Source organism: Pseudophryne corroboree, unplaced genomic scaffold (assembly GCF_028390025.1).
Source record: "Pseudophryne corroboree isolate aPseCor3 unplaced genomic scaffold, aPseCor3.hap2 scaffold_1645, whole genome shotgun sequence".
Lineage (NCBI taxonomy): Eukaryota > Metazoa > Chordata > Amphibia > Anura > Myobatrachidae > Pseudophryne > Pseudophryne corroboree.
The window spans coordinates 18,327-40,929 of NW_026968280.1; the positions used below are offsets into that span (position 1 = coordinate 18,327).

General features: G+C 48.2%; 2 non-coding genes and 1 pseudogene across 2 annotated transcripts; 2 read left to right on the forward strand and 1 right to left on the reverse strand.

The window, feature by feature from the left end:
• Window positions 1–18,961: 18,961 nt before the first annotated feature.
• LOC135001395 (U1 spliceosomal RNA) lies at window positions 18,962–19,126 on the reverse strand. Its single transcript, XR_010202894.1, has one exon. It is a non-coding gene; the product is annotated as a U1 spliceosomal RNA (small nuclear RNA).
• Window positions 19,127–22,013: 2,887 nt separating this feature from the next.
• LOC135001406 (U1 spliceosomal RNA) lies at window positions 22,014–22,177 on the forward strand. The gene has a single exon (XR_010202905.1). It is a non-coding gene; the product is annotated as a U1 spliceosomal RNA (small nuclear RNA).
• A 152-nt stretch (window positions 22,178–22,329) lies between these two features.
• Window positions 22,330–22,471, forward strand: LOC135001420 (U1 spliceosomal RNA; annotated as a pseudogene).
• The last annotated feature ends 132 nt before the right edge of the window (window positions 22,472–22,603 follow it).

The window sequence follows — 22,603 nt, forward strand, 5'->3', positions numbered from 1 at the left end:
GATATGTCCAATCTCATCTGATGTTGGAAGCTAAGCAGTGTTGTGCCTGGTTAGTTTTTGGATTTCAGGTCCTGCCTTCTGGTTTGGCCACGGCACCTCGGAAATTCACCAAGGTCATGGCCGTGATGACGACCCTTCACCATCGGTAGACCAGAGAGGAATCTCTCCTCCCGATAAACATTCTGGAATTGCGGGCAGTGTTCAATTCATTGATACTGGCCCTGCCTCTAGTACAGAACAGGCCTGTTCAAGTACAATCGGACAACGCCACCATGGTAGTGTACACAAATCATCAAGGCGGCACTCGAAACTGCATGGCAAAGCTGGAAGTATAAAAAAATCCTCAGTTGGGTAGAACGTCATCTGCCAGCAATATCGGCAGTGTTCATTCCCGGAGTCCTCAACTGGGAAGCGGATTTCCTCAGTCGTCAGGAAGTTCACGCTGGAGAGTGGAGAGGCTGCAGCAGAAATATCTGCACTGGTGTCAGTAGGTGACTGAGGCAGGGATGACTGGGAGATAGTGGGTGACTGAAGCATGTATGAGTGGGAGATAGTGGGTGACTGAAGCCGGGGTGACTGGGAGATAGTGGGTGACTGATGCAGGGGTGACAATGATAGTGGGTGACTGAGGCAGGGGTGACAGGGAGATAGTGGGTTACTGAGGGAGGGGTGATAGGAAGGGGTTGGGTAAGTATGGGAAGAAAGTGGGTGACAGGGATAATAAATGAATAAGGCAGGGATGATAGGGAGATAGTGGATGACTGTGGCAGGGGTGACAGGGACAGTAAGAGACTGAGGCAGGGTTGACAGGGATAGTGGGTGACTGAAGCAGGGGTGATAGGGTGACAGTGGGTGACTGAGGCAGGGGTGACAGGGATAGTGGGTGACTGCGGCAGGGGTCGCAGGTATAGTGGTTGACTGAGGCAGCGGTGACTGGGAGATAGTGGGTAACTGAGGCAGGGGTGAAAGGGAAAGTGTGTGACTCAGGCAGGGGTGATAGGGAGATAGTGGGCAGCATATCTCTGCCTCACTGCAGCAGCACATTCCTGCTTCACTGACAGCAGCACATCCCTGCAACGTTGACAGCAGCACATCCCTGCAACATTGACGGCAGCACATCCCTGCCTCATTGACGGCAGCACATCCCTGCCTCACTTATAGCAGCACATCCCTGCCTCGCTGACAGCAGCACATCACTGCCTCGCTGACAGCAGCACATCACTGCTTCACTGACAGCAGCACATCACTGCTTCACTGACAGCAGCACATCCCTGCCTCACTGGCAGCAGCACATCCCTGCTTTACTGACAGCTGTATATAGGGCCTAATTAAGACCTGATCCCTGCTGTGCATATTCACACAACAGGAGATCAGGTCTGAAGTGCGTGTGTGCTGGTGCCACAGTGCACCGGCACATGCCAGAGATGCGATCAGCATCTCTGCCCAGTGAGCGCCTCTGCCTGATTGACAGGCAGAGGCGGTCACTGGGCAGGAGGAGTCGGGCCAGCGGCGTTGTGCCGCCATTTTGGGGGCACAGTCAGGACAACGCAGACATGACCGGACCGTATGGGGGCGGGCCGTGACGGCTGTGTGACCCGGACAGCAACAGGCCTTATTTACTAAAATCTCAGATAAATTTTATGGCATTTATGTGCAGTCTAGTTTGCACAGTTGATAGAGTGTTGATCTTGTACTATCAATGTAAGCCTCACATAGGTTTGATACACATGTAAGTTTGTTTTTATTTTACTACATTGTGGTTTGTGGCTCTATACCATGTAATGCATGTCTTTTAACAGTAGTCAAGTCTTCCAATGTGCTTGTTAGTGAAACCCAATACATAGCTTTATTTTATTTTGTTTCTTCAAATATTGAATGCATATGTCTTATAACTTTTTATTTCAATATATAAACATTTTTATTATAAGATTTTCAATGACACAAGTACATCCAAGTTGCAGATTATGGATTGTGAAGTACAAATCAACCATATAAACAATTTAAGCAATTTAAATTGCATGCAGGTAGTAGATTGTCAAACTCCTTGGATGAGAGTTGGTCGTAATAAACTAGGATAGAAAAGAATAAAGTAGAAAATAAGATTTTAAACCTACCGGTAAATCTTTTTCTCGTAGTCCGTAGAGGATGCTGGGGACTCCGTAAGGACCATGGGGATAAACGGGCTCCGCAGGAGACAAGGGCACTTTAAGAAAGACTTTAGTTCTGGGTGTGCAGTGGCTCCTCCCTCTATGCCCCTCTATGCCACAGTTAGAGAAACTGTGCCCAGAGGAGACTGACAGTACGAGAAAAGGATTTTGTTAATCCAGGGCAAGATTCATACCAGCCACACCAATCACACCGTATAACTTGTGATAAACTACACAGAAATGAGTACGAAAAAACAACATACTGTAGCATCAGTACAGGACCGATGCAACTATAACATAACCCTTATTGAAGCAATAACTATATACAAGTATTGCAGAAGTAGTCCGCACTTGGGACGGGCGCCCAGCATCCTCTACGGACTACGAGAAAAAGATTTACCGGTAGGTTTAAAATCTTATTTTCTCTAACGTCCTAGAGGATGCTGGGGACTCCGTAAGGACCATGGGGATTATACCAAAGCTCCAAAACGGGCGGGAGAGTGCGGATGACTCTGCAGCACCGATTGAGCAAACATGAGTTCCTCCTCAGCCAGGGTATCAAACTTATAGTATTTTGAAAAGGTGTTTGAACCTGACCAAGTAGCAGCTCGACACAGCTGTAGTGCCGAGACCCCTCGGGCAGCCGCCCAAGAAGAGCCCACTTTCCTCGTGGAATGGGCCTTGACCGATTTCGGTAACTGCAATCCAGCCATAGAATGCGCTTGCTGAATTGTGTTACAAATCCAGCGAGCAATAGCCTGCTTTGAAGCAGGGGCACCAATCTTGTTGGTTGCATACAGGACAAACAGCGCTTCAGTTTTCCTGACTCTAGCCGTCCTGGCCACGTAAATTTTCAAAGCCCTGACCACATCAAGTAACTCGGAATCCTCCAAGTCACGCGTAGCCAAAGGCACCACAATAGGTTGGTTCATATGAAAAGATGAGACCACTTTTGGTAGGAATTGAGGACGGGTCCGCAATTCCGCTCTATCCACATGGAACACCAAATATGGGCTTTTATGTGACAAAGCTGCTAATTCCGACACTCGCCTAGCCGAAGCCAAGGCTAATAACATGACCACCTTCCACGTGAGATATTTTAACTCCACCGTTTTAAGTGGTTCAAACCAGTGTGATTTTAGAAAACTTAACACCACGTTAAGGTCCCAAGGTGCCACCGGAGGCACAAAAGGAGGCTGAATATGCAGCACTCCTTTTACAAAAGTCTGAACTTCTGGAAGAGAAACCAATTCTTTTTGAAAGAAAATGGATAAGGCCGAAATCTGGACCTTAATAGAGCCTAATTTTAGGCCCAAATTCACTCCAGTTTGTAGGAAGTGAAGGAAACGGCCCAGATGGAATTCTTCCATAGGAGCATTCCTGGCCTCACACCAAGAAACATAATTTCGCCATATACGGTGTAATGTTTTGACGTTACATCCTTCCTAGCCTTTATCAGCGTAGGGATGACCTCAACCGGAATGCCTTTCACTGCTAGGATCCGGCATTCAACCACCATGCCGTGAAACGCAGCCGCGGTAAGTCTTGGAACAGACAGGGCCCCTGATGCAACAGGTCCTGTCTTAGAGGAAGAGGCCACGGATCTTCTGTGAGCATTTCCTGCAGATCCGGATACCAGGTCCTCCGTGGCCAATCTGGAACAATGAGGATTGTTCTCACTCCTCTTTGTCTTATTATCCTCAACACCTTGGGTATGAGAGGAAGAGAAGGAAATACATAGATCGGCCGGAACACCCACGGTGTCACTAGGGCGTCTACAGCTACTGCCTGAGGGTCTCTTGACCTTGCGCAATACCTATGTAGCTTTTTGTTGAGCCGGGACGCCATCATGTCTATCTGTGGCAGTTCCCACCAACTTGTAATCTGTGCAAAGACTTCCTGATGAAGTCCCCACTCTCCCGGATGTAGGTTGTGTCTGCTGAGGAAGTCTGCTTCCCAGTTGTCCACTCCCAGAATGAACACTGCTGACAGTGCGCTTGCGTGATTCTCCACCCAGCGAAGAATTCTGGTGGCTTGTGCCATCGCCACTCTGCTCCTTGTGCCGCCTTGGCGGTTTACATGAGCCACTGCGGTGATGTTGTCTGACTGGATCAGAACCGGTTGGTCGCAAAGTAAGGTCTCCGCTTGACGAAGGGCATTGTATATGGCCCCTAGTTTCAGGATGTTGATGTGAAGACAAGTCTCTTGACTTGACCAAAGACCTTGGAAATTTCTTCCCTGTGTGACTGCTCCCCAACCTTGGAGGCTTGCATCTGTGGTCACCAGGATCCAGTCCTGAATGCCGAATCTGCGTCACTCGAGACGGTGAGCACTCTGCAGCCACCACAGGAGTGATACCCTGACCCTGGGGGACAGGGTGATCAACCAATGCATCTGTAAATGTGACCCGGACCACTTGTCCAGTAGGTCCCATTGGAAAGTCCTCGCATGGAACCTGCCGAATGGAATGGCTTCGTATGATGCCACCATCTTTCCCAGGACTCGAGTGCAGTGATGCACTGACACAAGTTTTGGTTTCAATAGGTTCCTGACAAGAGTCATGAGTTCCTGGGCCTTTTCTATCGGGAGATAAACCCTCTTCTGGTCTGTGTCCAGAATCATGCCCAAGAAAGACAGACGAGTCGTAGGAACCAACTGCGACTTTGGGATATTGAAAATCCAGCCGAAAATCCAGTGAAAGTGATACGCTGTTCAGCAACTGCTCTCTTGATCTCGCTTTTATGAGATCGCTCAAGTACGGGATAATTGTGACACCTTGCTTGCGCAGGAGAACCATCATTTCCGCCATTACCTTGGTGAAAATTCTCTGGGCCGTGGAGAGACCAAACAGCAACGTCTGAAATTGGCAATGACAGTCCTGTACCGCAAATCTGAGGTACGCCTGATGAGATGGATAAATGGGAACATGAAGGTATGCATCCTGTACACAAATGCGGACAACAGGTGTCAAGCCATGTGTTGCCTTTGTCAAGCTGTAATAAGTAGGGGTAAGGACGTTAACCACCTCAGAACATCCTCCCTTATACGTCACCTGCAGCGCATTAATCATAAGTCAGTGACAAGTTCAAAAACTTTGGATGACAGCGGAAGCAGTCCACTGACCTCTAAATCCCTTCCTCTTGTAACCAAGCTCCTGCAAACCACACCACCAACTCCCTCAGTGTCAATTTCCTCCTTAGACAGGAAAGCCAATAGTCCTGCAGGCCATGTCACTGGCACGTCTGACGAGTCCTCTCCTGCCTGGGATTCCTCCGATGCATCCTTGAGTTTAACGCCTACTGCTGCTGGCGCTGCTGTTGTTGCTGCTGGGAGTCGATCGTCATCCCAGAGGGGAAGTCGGAAGACCACTTGTACTACTTCCAGTAGGCAATTGACTGTCCAACAGTCCTTTGCGAGGAAGATGAAATATCACAGCAGTCATCCTGCTGCAAAGCGGATAACTCAGGTCTTGTCAGCCTGGGTGGTGAGAAACGTGGTTCCGGTACCCATCGTTAATTCAGAGGCAACTAGAGACTTGATTGAGGTACTGTGTCCCCGGTTCCAAATGCCATCTAGGTTCCATTTCTCTAGGCAGGCGATACCGAAAATGTATACAGACCTCAAAAAAGAGTCACCAGTGTCCTAAAAAATGCAGTTGTACCCAATGTCCACTAGTCCACATGTCCGTGGTTAAGTGGAGCAGGGCAGACTCAGGGCTATATGACTGTGACAGCCCACTGGGTAGATGTATTGCCTCCCGCAGCAAGAACAGCAGCGGCGGCACCAGTAGCAGCATCTCGCAAATGCCAACTCGTTCCTAGGCAGGCTACGCTTTGTATCACCGCTTTCCATAAGAGGCACACAGCTGACAACCTCTTACGGAAACTGAGGAACATCATCGCAGAATGGCTTACCCCAATTGGACTCTCCTGGGGATTTGTGACATCGGACAACGCCACCAATATTGTGCGTACATTACATCTGGGCAAATTCCAGCACGTCCCATGTTTTGCACATACATTGAATTTGGTGGTGCAGAATTATTTAAAAAATTACAGGGGCGTGCAAGAGATGCTGTCGGTGGCCCGAAGAATTGCGGGCCACTTTCTGCATTCAGCCACCGCGTGCCGAAGACTGGAGCACCACCAAACATTCCTGAACCTGCCCTGCCATCTTCTGAAGCAAGAGGTGGTAACGAGGTGGAATTCAACCCTCTATATGCTTCAGAGGATGGAGGAGCAGCAAAAGGCCATTCAAGCCTATACATCTACTCACGATATAGGCAAAGTAGGGGGAATGCACCTGACTCAAGCGCAGTGGAGAATGATTTCAACGTTGTGCAAGGTTCTGCAACCCTTTGAACTTGCCACACGTGAAGTCAGTTCAGACACTGCCAGCCTGAGTCAGGTCATTCCCCTCATCAGGCTTTTGCAGAAGAAGCTGGAGACATTGAAGGAGGAGCTAAAACAGAGCGATTCCGCTAGGCATGTGGGACTTGTGGATGGAGCCCTTAATTCGCTTAACCAGGATTCAATCTGTTGAAATCAGAGCAATACATTTTGGCCACCGTACTCGATCCTAGATTTAAAACCTACATTGTATCTCTCTTTCCGGCAGACACAAGTCTGCAGAGGTTCAAAGACCTGCTGGTGAGAAAATTGTCAAGTCAAGCGGAACGTGACCCGTCAACAGCTCCTCCTTCACATTCTCCCGCAACTGGGGGTGCGAGGAAAAGGCTAAGAATTCCGAGCCCACCCGCTGGCGGTGATGCAGGGCAGTCTGGAGTGAGTGCTGACATCTGGTCCGGACTGAAGGACCTGGCAACGATTACTGACATGTCGTCTACTGTCACTGCATATGATTCTGTCACCTTTGAAAGAATGGTGGAGGATTATATGAGTGACCGCATCCAGGTAGGCACGTCAGACAGTCCGTATGTATACTGGCCGGAAAAAGAGGCAATTTGGAGGCCCTTGGACAAACTGGCTTTATTCTACCTAAGTTGCCCTCCCTCCAGTGTGTACTCCAAAAGAGTGTTTAGTGCAGCCGCTCACCTTGTCAGCAATCGGTGTACGAGGTTACTTCCAGAAAATGTGGAGAAGATGATGATCATCAAAATGAATTATAATCAATTCCTCCGTGGAGACATTCACCAGCAATTGCCTCCAGAAAGTACACAGGGATCTGAGATGGTGGATTCCAGTGGGGACGAATTAATAATCTGTGAGGATGGCGATGTACACAGTGAAAGGGGTGAGGAATCGGAGGATGATGAGGTGGACATCTTGCCTCTGTAGAGCCAGTTTGTGCAAGGAGAGATTGATTGCTTCTTTTTTGGTGGGGGCCCAAACCACCCAGTCATTTCAGTCAGCCGTGTGGCAGACCCTGTTGCTGAAATGATGGGTTCGTCAATGTTTTTCTTTTCAATCTAAGCCCCTGCAGTTTTCTGTAAGAATCTGCTTCGCTATGATGATCAACAAGTCACAAGGGCAAACACTCAGGGCTGGAGGCGTAGATCTTAGGACCAGCTGCTACAAGCATGGCAAAGGTGTCACTATCATTGGTGACACCCAGAGAGGCAGCGAGGGAGATTGTAATGCAGTGCGCGCAGATAAGCAGCGCAATGGTAAAAAGGAGGCATGGTCTCATAGGTAGGGGTGTGGCCTGTTGGCCTGAATCTCCATTTTGTTGCTCCGGGTATCCCGGGGGTTGGGGGCTGCACCCGGGGACTAGTGTGTGAGTGGTGCTGGCTCCTGCACAGTGACAGAAACTGGGTGTTGCACGTAATGTCACAGTGAAACACCCATATTCTGTCACTGAAGAGGAGCCGGCACTTTGGTGTCACCCCCCTTGGCGGGTGACACTCGGGTGTGGGCCGCAACCCCATTGTGATGCCACTGACCCATGGAAAGCTTTACGTGGCTTACCCATGTGTTAGTAGCCCCAAGCATCTTTTGTGTTAGTCCCTGAAGAAAAACTTCAAATATTTACAAATAAATTTTGTAATCAATGGGCCTAATTCAGTAAGGATTGCAAATTCCGCTAAGTAACAGAATTTGCAATCCTTTGGTTCACATGCTGGGGCCACCCAGCATGCCGCCTCCCTTCTTGACCACGCTGAAATTGCAGTCGCAGTGCAGTTCAGCGTGATCATAAAAAATGGGTTAGCCTCCAGTTGGTGCAGACTGTATGTGTGCGCAGGAAGCCGCCACCATTTTTGTGATCGCAGCTGCTGCATGTGATGTCATGCAGCCGCTCTGACCACGCCTCCTGTTTCTCCGTTGCCGACCCCATTTTGAAGCCCTGCCCACGCACCGCTCCATCTCTGACTTAGAAACGGAGTGTTGCTGACTCCCCCCCCCAGCACCGATTGACAGTCAGAGGCGATCGCATTATCTGCGGGGTGCCGCAGAAAATGCAGGCGCATGCGTATGCTCTTAGCAATTTTTGCAGTTAGATTGCTTATTGCGATTGCAATCCAACCTGAATCAGGCTCTATTACCTATCAGGAAAAAAACTGTGTTCCCTAATGCACACCGAGTGAATAATATTGCTATATAATAATGGTCAGATAATACGGAGATCTTAGTTGCGCATATCTGCAGATATAGGGTTAAGCCCCCAGGCCGATCGACAAGGCTTCTCCGTCACTGGGGGTCCCTAATACTAGGTATGGGCCCGGGGCGCAGGACCCCACAATGTCGGCACAGGTCGGCCACCCCAGGTAAGCACACAGGTGAAAATTAATAGGGGTTAATAAGAAGCACAGAAGTGCTATGTAAGTGGTGTGATTAAAATAATATATACAAAGTGATAGGAAAAATAATAAGTGTTAATAAAGTGTTAGGGTGTGCCGACCTGCAGCAGCCCACCCATACCAACACAGGGGCCACTGCACCCCACACCCACCCCATAAATAATTACATATATATATCTGGGTTAAATTCCCAGTGTAAGGCCACATGGTAATGGCACCTACAGCATCTGAGAGCCAGCTTACCTGGGGATACCCCTGGCTTCCCCTATGGCACTACTAGATTCAGCAATCCCTCCTAAATGCTGACCCATTTGTGCCTCTCTATATACAATACACAAGGTGGAAAGCTGCTCAATCAGATTGTAATGTCACTCAGGTGCTAAAAGGGGAGGGGTAATTCTGTGTAGGAAAAAAACTGTGTTCCCTAATGCACACCGAGTGAATAATATTGCTATATAATAATGGTTAGATAATACGGAGATCTTAGTTGCGTATATCTGCAGATATAGGGTTAAGCCCCCAGGCCGATCGACAAGGCTTCTCCGTCACTGGGGGTCCCTAATACTAGGTATGGGCCCGGGGCGCAGGACCCCACAATGTCGGCACAGGTCGGCCACCCCAGGTCAGCACACAGGTGAAAATTAATAGGGGTTAATAAGAAGCACAGAGGTGCTATGTAAGTGGTGTGATTAAAATAATATATACAAAGTGATAGGAAAAATAATAAGTGTTAATAAAGTGTTAGGGTGTGCCGACCTGCAGCAGCCCACCCATACCGACACAGGGGCCACTGCACCCCACACCCACCCCATAAATAATTACATATATATATCTGGGTTAAATTCCCAGTGTAAGGCCACATGGTAATGGCACCTACAGCATCTGAGAGCCAGCTTACCTGGGGATACCCCTGGCTTCCCCTATGGCACTACTAGAGTCAGCAATCCCTCCTAATGCTGACCCATTTGTGCCTCTCTATATACAATACACAAGGTGGAAAGCTGCTCAATCAGATTGTAATGTCACTCAGGTGCTAAAAGGGGAGGGGTAATTCTGTGTAGGAAAAAAACTGTGTTCCCTAATGCACACCGAGTGAATAATATTGCTATATAATAATGGTCAGATAATACGGAGATCTTAGTTGCGTATATCTGCAGATATAGGGTTAAGCCCCCAGGCCGATCGACAAGGCTTCTCCGTCACTGGGGGTCCCTAATACTAGGTATGGGCCCGGGGCGCAGGACCCCACAATGTCGGTACAGGTCGGCCACCCCAGGTCAGCACACAGGTGAAAATTAATAGGGGTTAATAAGAAGCACAGAAGTGCTATGTAAGTGGTGTGATTAAAATAATATATACAAAGTGATAGGAAAAATAATAAGTGTTAATAAAGTGTTAGGGTGTGCCGACCTGCAGCAGCCCACCCATACCGACACAGGGGCCACTGCACCCCACACCCACCCCATAAATAATTACATATATATATCTGGGTTAAATTCCCAGTGTAAGGCCACATGGTAATGGCACCTACAGCATCTGAGAGCCAGCTTACCTGGGGATACCCCTGGCTTCCCCTATGGTACTACTAGAGTCAGCAATCCCTCCTAATGCTGACCCATTTGTGCCTCTCTATATACAATACACAAGGTGGAAAGCTGCTCAATCAGATTGTAATGTCACTCAGGTGCTAAAAGGGGAGGGGTAATTCTGTGTAGGAAAAAAACTGTGTTCTCTAATGCACACCGAGTGAATAATATTGCTATATAATAATGGTCAGATAATACGGAGATCTTAGTTGTGTATATCTGCAGATATAGGGTTAAGCCCCCAGGCCGATCGACAAGGCTTCTCCATCACTGGGGGTCCCTAATACTAGGTATGGGCCCGGGGCGCAGGACCCCACAATGTCGGCACAGGTCGGCCACCCCAGGTCAGCACACAGGTGAAAATTAATAGGGGTTAATAAGAAGCACAGAAGTGCTATGTAAGTGGTGTGATTAAAATAATATATACAAAGTGATAGGAAAAATAATAAGTGTTAATAAAGTGTTAGGGTGTGCCGACCTGCAGCAGCCCACCCATACCGACACAGGGGCCACTGCACCCCACACCCACCCCATAAATAATTACATATATATATCTGGGTTAAATTCCCAGTGTAAGGCCACATGGTAGTGGCACCTACAGCATCTGAGAGCCAGCTTACCTGGGGATACCCCTGGCTTCCCCTATGGTACTACTAGAGTCAGCAATCCCTCCTAATGCTGACCCATTTGAGCCTCTCTATATACAATACACAAGGTGGAAAGCTGCTCAATCAGATTGTAATGTCACTCAGGTGCTAAAAGGGGAGGGGTAATTCTGTGTAGGAAAAAAACTGTGTTCTCTAATGCACACCGAGTGAATAATATTGCTATATAATAATGGTCAGATAATACGGAGATCTTAGTTGTGTATATCTGCAGATATAGGGTTAAGCCCCCAGGCCGATCGACAAGGCTTCTCCGTCACTGGGGGTCCCTAATACTAGGTTTGGGCCCGGGGCGCAGGACCCCACAATGTCGGCACAGGTTGGCCACCCCAGGTCAGCACACAGGTGAAAATTAATAGGGGTTAATAAGAAGCACAGAAGTGCTGTGTAAGTGGTGTGATTAAAATAATATATACAAAGTGATAGGAAAAATAGTAAGTGTTAATAAAGTGTTAGGGTGTGCCGACCTGCCGCAGCCCACCCATACCGACACAGGGGCCACTGCACCCCACACCCACCCCATAAATAATTACATATATATATCTGGGTTAAATTCCCAGTGTAAGGCCACATGGTAATGGCACCTACAGCATCTGAGAGCCAGCTTACCTGGGGATACCCCTGGCTTCCCCTATGGCACTACTAGAGTCAGCAATCCCTCCTAATGCTGACCCATTTGTGCCTCTCTATATACAATACACAAGGTGGAAAGCTGCTCAATCAGATTGTAATGTCACTCAGGTGCTAAAAGGGGAGGGGTAATTCTGTGTAGGAAAAAAACTGTGTTCCCTAATGCACACCGAGTGAATAATATTGCTATATAATAATGGTCAGATAATACGGAGATCTTAGTTGCGTATATCTGCAGATATAGGGTTAAGCCCCCAGGCCGATCGACAAGGCTTCTCCGTCACTGGGGGTCCCTAATACTAGGTATGGGCCCGGGGCACAGGACCCCACAATGTCGGCACAGGTCGGCCACCCCAGGTCAGCACACAGGTGAAAATTAATAGGGGTTAATAAGAAGCACAGAAGTGCTATGTAAGTGGTGTGATTAAAATAATATATACAAAGTGATAGGAAAAATAATAAGTGTTAATAAAGTGTTAGGGTGTGCCGACCTGCAGCAGCCCACCCATACCGACACAGGGGCCACTGCACCCCACACCCACCCCATAAATAATTACATATATATATCTGGGTTAAATTCCCAGTGTAAGGCCACATGGTAATGGCACCTACAGCATCTGAGAGCCAGCTTACCTGGGGATACCCCTGGCTTCCCCTATGGTACTACTAGAGTCAGCAATCCCTCCTAATGCTGACCCATTTGTGCCTCTCTATATACAATACACAAGGTGGAAAGCTGCTCAATCAGATTGTAATGTCACTCAGGTGCTAAAAGGGGAGGGGTAATTCTGTGTAGGAAAAAAACTGTGTTCTCTAATGCACACCGAGTGAAAAATATTGCTATATAATAATGGTCAGATAATACGGAGATCTTAGTTGTGTATATCTGCAGATATAGGGTTAAGCCCCCAGGCCGATCGACAAGGCTTCTCCGTCACTGGGGGTCCCTAATACTAGGTATGGGCCCGGGGCGCAGGACCCCACAATGTCGGCACAGGTTGGCCACCCCAGGTCAGCACACAGGTGAAAATTAATAGGGGTTAATAAGAAGCACAGAAGTGCTGTGTAAGTGGTGTGATTAAAATAATATATACAAAGTGATAGGAAAAATAATAAGTGTTAATAAAGTGTTAGGGTGTGCCGACCTGCCGCAGCCCACCCATACCGACACAGGGGCCACTGCACCCCACACCCACCCCATAAATAATTACATATATATATCTGGGTTAAATTCCCAGTGTAAGGCCACATGGTAATGGCACCTACAGCATCTGAGAGCCAGCTTACCTGGGGATACCCCTGGCTTCCCCTATGGCACTACTAGAGTCAGCAATCCCTCCTAATGCTGACCCATTTGTGCCTCTCTATATACAATACACAAGGTGGAAAGCTGCTCAATCAGATTGTAATGTCACTCAGGTGCTAAAAGGGGAGGGGTAATTCTGTGTAGGAAAAAAACTGTGTTCCCTAATGCACACCGAGTGAATAATATTGCTATATAATAATGGTCAGATAATACGGAGATCTTAGTTGCGTATATCTGCAGATATAGGGTTAAGCCCCCAGGCCGATCGACAAGGCTTCTCCGTCACTGGGGGTCCCTAATACTAGGTATGGGCCCGGGGCACAGGACCCCACAATGTCGGCACAGGTCGGCCACCCCAGGTCAGCACACAGGTGAAAATTAATAGGGGTTAATAAGAAGCACAGAAGTGCTATGTAAGTGGTGTGATTAAAATAATATATACAAAGTGATAGGAAAAATAATAAGTGTTAATAAAGTGTTAGGGTGTGCCGACCTGCAGCAGCCCACCCATACCGACACAGGGGCCACTGCACCCCACACCCACCCCATAAATAATTACATATATATATCTGGGTTAAATTCCCAGTGTAAGGCCACATGGTAATGGCACCTACAGCATCTGAGAGCCAGCTTACCTGGGGATACCCCTGGCTTCCCCTATGGTACTACTAGAGTCAGCAATCCCTCCTAATGCTGACCCATTTGTGCCTCTCTATATACAATACACAAGGTGGAAAGCTGCTCAATCAGATTGTAATGTCACTCAGGTGCTAAAAGGGGAGGGGTAATTCTGTGTAGGAAAAAAACTGTGTTCTCTAATGCACACCGAGTGAAAAATATTGCTATATAATAATGGTCAGATAATACGGAGATCTTAGTTGTGTATATCTGCAGATATAGGGTTAAGCCCCCAGGCCGATCGACAAGGCTTCTCCGTCACTGGGGGTCCCTAATACTAGGTATGGGCCCGGGGCGCAGGACCCCACAATGTCGGCACAGGTTGGCCACCCCAGGTCAGCACACAGGTGAAAATTAATAGGGGTTAATAAGAAGCACAGAAGTGCTGTGTAAGTGGTGTGATTAAAATAATATATACAAAGTGATAGGAAAAATAATAAGTGTTAATAAAGTGTTAGGGTGTGCCGACCTGCCGCAGCCCACCCATACCGACACAGGGGCCACTGCACCCCACACCCACCCCATAAATAATTACATATATATATCTGGGTTAAATTCCCAGTGTAAGGCCACATGGTAATGGCACCTACAGCATCTGAGAGCCAGCTTACCTGGGGATACCCCTGGCTTCCCCTATGGCACTACTAGAGTCAGCAATCCCTCCTAATGCTGACCCATTTGTGCCTCTCTATATACAATACACAAGGTGGAAAGCTGCTCAATCAGATTGTAATGTCACTCAGGTGCTAAAAGGGGAGGGGTAATTCTGTGTAGGAAAAAAACTGTGTTCCCTAATGCACACCGAGTGAATAATATTGCTATATAATAATGGTCAGATAATACGGAGATCTTAGTTGCGTATATCTGCAGATATAGGGTTAAGCCCCCAGGCCGATCGACAAGGCTTCTCCGTCACTGGGGGTCCCTAATACTAGGTATGGGCCCGGGGCACAGGACCCCACAATGTCGGCACAGGTCGGCCACCCCAGGTCAGCACACAGGTGAAAATTAATAGGGGTTAATAAGAAGCACAGAAGTGCTATGTAAGTGGTGTGATTAAAATAATATATACAAAGTGATAGGAAAAATAATAAGTGTTAATAAAGTGTTAGGGTGTGCCGACCTGCAGCAGCCCACCCATACCGACACAGGGGCCACTGCACCCCACACCCACCCCATAAATAATTACATATATATATCTGGGTTAAATTCCCAGTGTAAGGCCACATGGTAATGGCACCTACAGCATCTGAGAGCCAGCTTACCTGGGGATACCCCTGGCTTCCCCTATGGTACTACTAGAGTCAGCAATCCCTCCTAATGCTGACCCATTTGTGCCTCTCTATATACAATACACAAGGTGGAAAGCTGCTCAATCAGATTGTAATGTCACTCAGGTGCTAAAAGGGGAGGGGTAATTCTGTGTAGGAAAAAAACTGTGTTCTCTAATGCACACCGAGTGAATAATATTGCTATATAATAATGGTCAGATAATACGGAGATCTTAGTTGTGTATATCTGCAGATATAGGGTTAAGCCCCCAGGCCGATCGACAAGGCTTCTCCGTCACTGGGGGTCCCTAATACTAGGTATGGGCCCGGGGCGCAGGACCCCACAATGTCGGCACAGGTCGGCCACCCCAGGTCAGCACACAGGTGAAAATTAATAGGGGTTAATAAGAAGCACAGAAGTGCTGTGTAAGTGGTGTGATTAAAATAATATATACAAAGTGATAGGAAAAATAATAAGTGTTAATAAAGTGTTAGGGTGTGCCGACCTGCAGCAGCCCACCCATACCGACACAGGGGCCACTGCACCCCACACCCACCCCATAAATAATTACATATATATATCTGGGTTAAATTCCCAGTGTAAGGCCACATGGTAATGGCACCTACAGCATCTGAGAGCCAGCTTACCTGGGGATACCCCTGGCTTCCCCTATGGCACTACTAGAGTCAGCAATCCCTCCTAATGCTGACCCATTTGTGCCTCTCTATATACAATACACAAGGTGGAAAGCTGCTCAATCAGATTGTAATGTCACTCAGGTGCTAAAAGGGGAGGGGTAATTCTGTGTAGGAAAAAAACTGTGTTCCCTAATGCACACCGAGTGAATAATATTGCTATATAATAATGGTCAGATAATACGGAGATCTTAGTTGCGTATATCTGCAGATATAGGGTTAAGCCCCCAGGCCGATCGACAAGGCTTCTCCGTCACTGGGGGTCCCTAATACTAGGTATGGGCCCGGGGCACAGGACCCCACAATGTCGGCACAGGTCGGCCACCCCAGGTCAGCACACAGGTGAAAATTAATAGGGGTTAATAAGAAGCACAGAAGTGCTATGTAAGTGGTGTGATTAAAATAATATATACAAAGTGATAGGAAAAATAATAAGTGTTAATAAAGTGTTAGGGTGTGCCGACCTGCAGCAGCCCACCCATACCGACACAGGGGCCACTGCACCCCACACCCACCCCATAAATAATTACATATATATATATCTGGGTTAAATTCCCAGTGTAAGGCCACATGGTAATGGCACCTACAGCATCTGAGAGCCAGCTTACCTGGGGATACCCCTGCCTTCCCCTATGGCACTACTAGAGTCAGCAATCCCTCCTAATGCTGACCCATTTGTGCCTCTCTATATACAATACACAAGGTGGAAAGCTGCTCAATCAGATTGTAATGTCACTCAGGTGCTAAAAGGGGAGGGGTAATTCTGTGTAGGAAAAAAACTGTGTTCCCTAATGCACACCGAGTGAATAATATTGCTATATAATAATGGTCAGATAATACGGAGATCTTAGTTGCGTATATCTGCAGATATAGGGTTAAGCCCCCAGGCCGATCGACAAGGCTTCTCCGTCACTGGGGGTCCCTAATACTAGGTATGGGCCCGGGGCGCAGGACCCCACAATGTCGGCACAGGTCAGCCACCCCAGGTCAGCACACAGGTGAAAATTAATAGGGGTTAATAAGAAGCACAGAAGTGCTATGTAAGTGGTGTGATTAAAATAATATATACAAAGTGATAGGAAAAATAATAAGTGTTAATAAAGTGTTAGGGTGTGCCGACCTGCAGCAGCCCACCCATACCGACACAGGGGCCACTGCACCCCACACCCACCCCATAAATAATTACATATATATATCTGGGTTAAATTCCCAGTGTAAGGCCACATGGTAATGGCACCTACAGCATCTGAGAGCCAGCTTACCTGGGGATACCCCTGCCTTCCCCTATGGCACTACTAGAGTCAGCAATCCCTCCTAATGCTGACCCATTTGTGCCTCTCTATATACAATACACAAGGTGGAAAGCTGCTCAATCAGATTGTAATGTCACTCAGGTGCTAAAAGGGGAGGGGTAATTCTGTGTAGGAAAAAAACTGTGTTCCCTAATGCACACCGAGTGAATAATATTGCTATATAATAATGGTCAGATAATACGGAGATCTTAGTTGCGTATATCTGCAGATATAGGGTTAAGCCCCCAGGCCGATCGACAAGGCTTCTCCGTCACTGGGGGTCCCTAATACTAGGTATGGGCCCGGGGCGCAGGACCCCACAATGTCGGCACAGGTCGGCCACCCCAGGTCAGCACACAGGTGAAAATTAATAGGGGTTAATAAGAAGCACAGAAGTGCTATGTAAGTGGTGTGATTAAAATAATATATACAAAGTGATAGGAAAAATAATAAGTGTTAATAAAGTGTTAGGGTGTGCCGACCTGCAGCAGCCCACCCATACCGACACAGGGGCCACTGCACCCCACACCCACCCCATAAATAATTACATATATATATCTGGGTTAAATTCCGAGTGTAAGGCCACATGGTAATGGCACCTACAGCATCTGAGAGCCAGCTTACCTGGGGATACCCCTGGAGGGCAGTGTGTGTGTGACTGACCTTAGGAAGAAACCGGAGCCTCCGCTGCAGTGACCCAGCAACCAGGGCACGGGAGTATACTGCGCCGCTGGGAGTGATGGAGCTGCAGTAAAGATGTCTATTAGACCTAGCCTGCTGCAGCCCTTGTAGATTCTTATAAAAAAAGTTCTTCTTTTCTTGTCAAAATTAATAGCTAAGAATAGGCTGCCTGAGGCAGCCCCCTGTTAAGTGGCCTGCTACTGAAGGCACCAACTACAAACTGAGCTCCCTGTTCATGGAAGCGAGGTTATAGAGGAGGGGGCGCTGAGCATCTTGGGAACAGTCAAAAGCTTTGAGCCTGTTGGTGCCTCAGATCAAGATCCTACTCTACACCCCAATGTGAATCCTTGTGGAGTCCAGTGTACCCCACAGAAGAAATGAATGTGTCACACCCATTGGCAGCAACATTAGAATAGCTGCTGATGGGCACAATTGAGAAAGGAAGGGGGGAAAACATTTGAATCCAGCACATATATGTAATTTGAATATGTAATTTGTACCTTCCTACTTTAAAATGTAATGGATGAACCTCACCCTGTGAGAACTATCTTCATGATCAAGAGATCTCATACGCAAGAAAAGCATGTGTTGAGATAGGGCTGTGGAGGGCGGCTGCTCGGGCACACCTCCGTCAAGTTGAGGAGATTCAACTGAGGAAGCACAAGAAAACTCTTGTCTGGGGACAACAACTGCAGGGAGACCACATATTTTCAGATAAACATGAGAGGGCGGAAGGCTGCCTAATACTGAAGCACCCACAAACATCAATCCATATGCAACAACTAGTGCAAGCATTCCTGGGGAAAGGTCTGCAGCAGACGGATTTGCATACGGTGATGTCATCCAAGCAGTAGGCCAAAGTTGGCTGGAACCCTCATCTGCATATGAAAAGAGAAAAGGGGCGCTTGCATGACCCCTAGTTCGCATTGAACACCCCCACCCTCCTTCGGTGTGGGGCTCATGTTGGCCATGCCCCTGCCCCTGAAGCATTCAAGCTGATTTCTTGCAGCAGCTGGGCACTGTAACAGCTCCAGAGCTGCTCTGTAAGGCAAGTAAAAGGGCGTGGGCCCTGCAGCACTACCTGTAGTTCGCATTGTGCGTTGGAAGGCACAAAGTAAGCAGATGGGAGAAGTCAGGATAGTGCGCAAGGGCATAGAAGGGAGGGGCTCAAGAAAAGAGAAGTGGAAACAGACAGCAAACTAGGCTGGAGAGAGACCTGAGACAAAGAGATCTGAATTATACCAGAGCCAACCAGGGGAAAGCACAAATGCAGTCCCCCCCCTACCACAAATTATGCAGTCGAGTTTCCCACATTTGGGGAAATCACAGAGGTCAGCATACCCAGAATGCAATGAATGAACCTCACCCTGGGAAAACAATCTTCATGACCATGGTATCACCTATGCAAAATAAGTATGATTTGAGATAGGGCTGGGGAGGGCCGCTGCTCAGGCACACCTCCGTCAAGTAAAGGAGATTCAACTGAGGCAGCACAAGGGAACTCTCATCTGGGGACAACAACTGCAGGGAGAACACATTTTCAGACGAATGTGGGAGGGCAGAAGGCTGCCTAATACTGAAGCACCCCCCAAACAACAAACCAAATGCAACAGCTAGTGCAAGCATTCCTGGGGGAAGGCCTGCAGCAGATGGATTCGCATATGGTGATGTCATCCAAGCAATGGGCATAGTTGGCTGCAACCCTCGTCTGCATATGAAAAGAGAAAATGGTCACGCAGGGCATGGCGGCCTTTGTGGGGTTGCGCTTGGATGACCCCTAGATCGCTTTATACACCCCCATCAGTGTGGGGCTCATGTTGGCCATGCCCAAGCCCCTGAAGCATTCAAGCTGATTTCTTGCAGCAGCTGGACCCAGTAACAGCTCCAGAGTTGCTCTACAAGACAAGTAAAAGGGTGTGAGCCCTGCAGCACCACCTGTAGTTTGCATACACACATATATAGGACAGCATCTCTTATATGCCCCAGGGGCAATAAAATAGTAGCCTTATCTAGGGTATCCGTCCATGCCGCTACAGCACTACACACCCAGGCCGACGCAATTGCCGGTCTGAGTAAGGTACCTGAATGTGTATAAATGGACTTCAGGGTAATCTCCTGTTTGCGGTCAGCAGACTCTTTGAGGGAAGCCGTATCCTGGGACGGGAGGGCTACCTTCTTGGATAAGCGTGTTAATGCTTTGTCCACCCAAGGGGAGGATTCCCATCGTAACCTATCCGTTGATGGGAAAGGATACGCCATAAGAATCCTTTTGGAAATCTGCAGGGGATTCCCAAGCTTTTTCACATAACTCGTTTAGCTCGTGTGAGGGGGGAAAGGTTACCTCAGGCTTCTTTACCTTGTACATATGTACCCTCTTGTCAGGGATAGGGGGCTCCTCTGTGATGTGCAAAACATTTTTTATTGCCATAATCATATATCAAATGTATTTTGCCAATTTTGGCTGTAACTTTGCATCATCGTAATCGACACTGGAGTCAGAATCCGTGTCGGTATCTGTGTCAACAATCTGGATAGTGGGCGCTTATGAGACCCTGACAGTCCCTGCGACATAGGATCAGGCATGGGTTGAGACCCTGACTGTCGCAAAGCTTCAGCCTTGTCTAATCTTTTGTGCAATGAGTTTACACTAGCATTTAAAACATTCCACATATCCATCCAGTCAGGTGTCGGCGGAGACACCACGTTCATTTGCTCCCGCTCCTCTCTAATATAGCCTTCTTCCTCAGACATGTCGACACACGCGTACCGACACACCACACACACAGGGAATACTTTTACTGAAGACATTTCCCCCACAAGGCCCTTTGGAGAGACAGAGAGAGAGTATGCCAGCACATACCCCAGCGCTATATAACCCAGGAATAGCACAGTAACTTAATGTTTGCACAGTAGCGCTGCTGTATGTAATTTGCGCCGAATTATGTGCCCCCCCCCTCTCTTTTCAACCCTCTTGTCTACCGTGGTATAAGCAGGGGAGAGTCCGGGGAGCTTCCTCTCAGCGGTGCTGTGGAGAAAAAATGGCGCTGGTGAGTGCTGAGGGAGAAGCCCCGCCCCCTCGGCGGCGGGCTTCTGTCCCGTTTAAACTGTACAATTGGCGGGGGCTCATACATATATACAGTGCCCAGCTGTATATATGTTATATTTTTGCCAAAAAGAGGTTTATATTGCAGCCCAGGGCGCCCCCCCTGCGCCCTGCACCCTTACAGTGACCGGAGTATGTGAGGTGTATGGGAGCAATGTCGCACAGCTGCAGTGCTGTGCGTTACCTCAATGAAGATCATGAAGTCCTCTGCCGCCTCTGAAGTCTTCTTTTCTTCTCATACTCACCCGGCTTCTATCTTCCGGCTCTGCGAGGGGGACGGACGGCGAGAGTGAGATCCTGCGTACCAATCCCTTTGGAGCTAATCCCTTTGGAGCTAATGGTGTCCAGTAGCTTAAGAAGCAGGACCTTGCAACTCGGAGAGTAGGGCTGCTTCTCTCCCCTCAGTCCCTCGATGCAGGGAGTCTGTTGCCAGCAGTGCTCCCTGAAAATTAAAAACCTAGCAAAATACTTTCTGTCAGAAAGCTCAGGAGAGCTCCTGAAAAGCACCCAGTCTCCACTGGGCACAGTATCAAACTGAGGTATGGAGGAGGGGCATAGAGGGAGGAGCCACTGCACACCCAGAACTAAAGTCTTTCTTAAAGTGCCCATGTCTCCTGCGGAGCCCGTCTATCCCCATGGTCCTTACGGAGTCCCCAGAATCCTCTAGGACGTTAGAGAAAATAGGATTTTAATACCTACCGGTAAATCCTTTTCTCTTAGTCCGTAGAGGATGCTGGGCACCCGTCCCAGTGCGTACTGTGTCTGCAGTTATTAAATGGCCCTTAACTCCAGAACATTTATGTGGAGACAACTTTCCCGACTTGACCATCTTCCTTGGACGTTTTCCCCCTGTGTGACTGCTCCCCAGCCTCGGAGGGCTGCATCCATGGTCCCTAGGATCCAGTCCTGGATCCCGAACCTTCGCCCCTCTAGGAGGTGAGAACTGTGCAGCCACCAATGGAGTGAGATTCTGGTCTTGGAAGACAGGATTATCCTCCGGTGCATGTGTAGGTGGGATCCGGACCACTTGTCCAACAGGTCCCACTGGAACAGTAAAGCCACGCCCATCCCAACGAAGCCACACACCCTATTTTGCGGCGCGCGCACATTTATCCCTTTAATAGTGCCAATTGTGGGGAGCGCCAAAGAATTTTTTGGCTTGGGGGAGAAAAATTTCTAGTTACGCCACTGATCCCAAATCATACTTATTTTGCATAGGAGATACCATGGTCATGAAGATTGTTCTCCCAGGGTGAGGTTCATTCATTGCATTCTGGGTATGCTGACCCCTGTAATTTCCCCAAATGTGGGAAACTCGACTGCATTATTTGTGGTAGTGGGGGACTGTGTTTGTGCTTTCCTCTGGTCAGCTCTGGTAAAAGTCAGATTTCTTTGTCTCAGATTTTCCTCTAGCCTTGTTCTTCTTTCGAGAGTTCCCTTGTGCTGCCTCAGTTGGATTTCCTTCACTTGACAGGGGGGTGCCCGAGCAGCGACCCTCCCCAGCTCTAGCCCAACTCCTACTTACCTGCCAGGTGAGATACTATGCTCATGAAGTTGCTTCTCCCAGGGCAAGGCTCACCCATTGCACTCTGGGTGTGCTGCCCCTGCGATTTCCGCAAATGTGGGAAACTTGACTGCATAATTTGTGTTTCCCCTGGTCGGCTCTCATATGATTCAGATCTCTTTGTCTCAGGTCTCTCTCCAGCCTAGTTTGCTGTCTGTTTCCACTTCTTTTTTCTTGAGCCCCTCCCTTCAATACCCTTGTGCACTATCCTGACTTCTCCTCCCGTC